We start from the raw sequence: 2500 nt of genomic DNA on the forward strand, positions 1-2500 counted from the left end.
GTTTCTGGATTAGAACCGAAAGTTCAAGGAAATGAACTTTCGATTCTAATCCAGAAACGATTCGTCTATAATTAATCCAATAGGCTGTGATTTCGTTGTTTTCTTTCTCTTTACCATATACGGGTTACAAATTCTGTTTGTTTGTGGAGACTTTTTTATTAGTAGAGGAAATAGTGATCTATTTGGCTGCTATTCCTAATATTTCTGTATGTGGTTTGAGCAACTTGTTGCAATTAACCCTTTATTATAATTAATATATGTATATTGTATATATATATATATATACATGAGTATGTTATATACATACACACACACATTACACAAATATTATATATATACTTCCTGAGACCCTTATATTTTCCCCACAACTTTCTGGTGTTTCCGATTATGTTGAGAAAATAAAACCATTTGATGAGTTTCAAACCAATCCCAACTCCAGACATAATTGTTGATTAAGACATGGATAGGGATGGATTTTCAGAAAATTTCACTAAGAAATATTCATTTTAAAAAGCTTCATGAGGAACATACAACCACATTCATATATATATATATATATATATATATATATATATATATTATATATATATATATACACAGGCTCAGGAGTGGCTGTGTGGTTAGTAGCTTGCTTACAAACCACATGGTTCCATAAGAAATCGGTTTCTCGATTTTTTACACTCATCGATTGTTTTATTTTATGTAACCCCATTTTGCCCATGGATTGAGAACCCTTCCAGCAAGGAAAATAGAAAGCCCAAAATGGTTCCTGATCCTCTGTTTCAGAAGCGGTTATGTTCAGATCACAAATAAGTTTATATATATGGGCAAAACACACACACACACAAACATATACGTACATATACACCTATTGTATACATGTTTCTGCACGCCTTGCCACTGCCACTGTCCCCCACAACCCCTACCCGAGTAATACCATCAATTGAAGCAAATTTGGCTCCCGAAGTAAGTTTTGTAACAGGAAGAGAGAAGCCTACCTTCTCCCGCAGAGATGTGAAAGTCATACCTCTCCTGGTCAAACTAAAGTGTTTGAACCGGTCATAAAACAAACAAAAAAATTGTGTAATAGGTGTAAAACAAATTCCTCTAAACGAATATGACCCCAAAAAATGCGCGCTAACGAAAGGGTGCGGGGGAGAGGCCTCGGAAAATTCACATCGTGAATGTTACGTGTCTGACCCGGGCACAAAAACAAAAAAATAGTGTAATAGGTGTAAAACAACTTGTTCTAAACGATTATCAAGAACACACACACACACGCACACACACACACACACACACACACACACACACACACAAAGAGAAATGGTTGGTTCAAGGCAAGAGTGCATTGAACTGAATTTAAATGAGCAAGAAAGATATTATCAAAGAAAAGGCCATAGGCCTCTCCTCCCAACCCCTTTTGCGAGAGCACGTTTTTTGGTCATATTCGTTTAGAGGAAGTTCTTTTACACATATTACTATTTTTTTGTTTGTTTTTATGACCGGGTCAAACGCTTTAGGTTGACCCCTCTCCTTTCGAAAACATGAACAGTTTCGAAACATTGTTTACAAAATAATAGCTGATCGTTTGCGAAGGAGCGTGTCTACAGTCAACACGTAGGTCTTTTGCTCTGGTAACCTCTGCTCTCTCCCATGTTCACGCACGACCAGCTATATATCGCTATGATTAGAACAACGGATTCAGCTAATTTGGAAATTAGTTGTGGAGAAACGGAGAATATTGTTTATATTGCCCGTATATATATATACGCACAACACACACACAAACATTGCATTTATGTGTCTTTTACGCATACATGCTCGCGTGTGTTTATGCGTGACTGCAGCCATTCATACATACAAACATACATAACAACACATGTCTGTCTGTTATTACCAGTAAAAAGACGAAATTATAAAAATCTCTCTCTCTCCCTCTCCTTCTCCCTCCCTCTATTTACACCGTCGCTAGGAGGGGACTTAATTAATGTTTGCCTTGTAAACAATGGTAGCTTTCGCCATCTTAAAAATTTAGAAGTTATGGCTCAAAATTATTTACCGCTATTCGCGGATGTCTCGGGAGAAATTTGACGAAAATACTGCCGGGGTCATGACGAATGACCCCCTAAAATTTGAGCGGCATGCGTGTTAATTTGTAGATGTGCATAAATTACAAAAACGTTCACACACACACACACACACACATCTTGCCTTATATATATACAGATATATATATATATGTATATATGTATGTCCATATATATATATATATATATATATATGTACATATATGTGCGTGTCTGTGTGTGTGTTATGAGTGTCTGTGTGTACATGCGTGTGTTTGTGTGTCTATATTTGTCCCCAACATCGCTTGACAACCGCTGCTGGTGTGTTTACGTCCCCGTAAAGTAGCGTTTCAGCAAAAGAAACTGATAAAATAAGTACAAGGCTTACTGGGGTCGATTTGCTCGACTAACGACAGTGCTCCAGCATGGCC

At 37.1% G+C, this 2500-nt stretch overlaps 1 protein-coding gene across 1 annotated transcript in view; it reads left to right on the forward strand.

Annotated features, from left to right (window-relative positions):
- Positions 1-2500, forward strand: part of LOC115230177 (serine/threonine-protein phosphatase 6 regulatory ankyrin repeat subunit B-like) — a gene marked incomplete at its 5' end in the record, with an annotated part of 25339 nt that overhangs the window by 5820 nt on the left and 17019 nt on the right. The window lies entirely within an intron of this gene.

The sequence above is a fragment of the Octopus sinensis genome, unplaced genomic scaffold (genome assembly GCF_006345805.1).
Source record: "Octopus sinensis unplaced genomic scaffold, ASM634580v1 Contig14737, whole genome shotgun sequence".
NCBI lineage: Eukaryota > Metazoa > Mollusca > Cephalopoda > Octopoda > Octopodidae > Octopus > Octopus sinensis.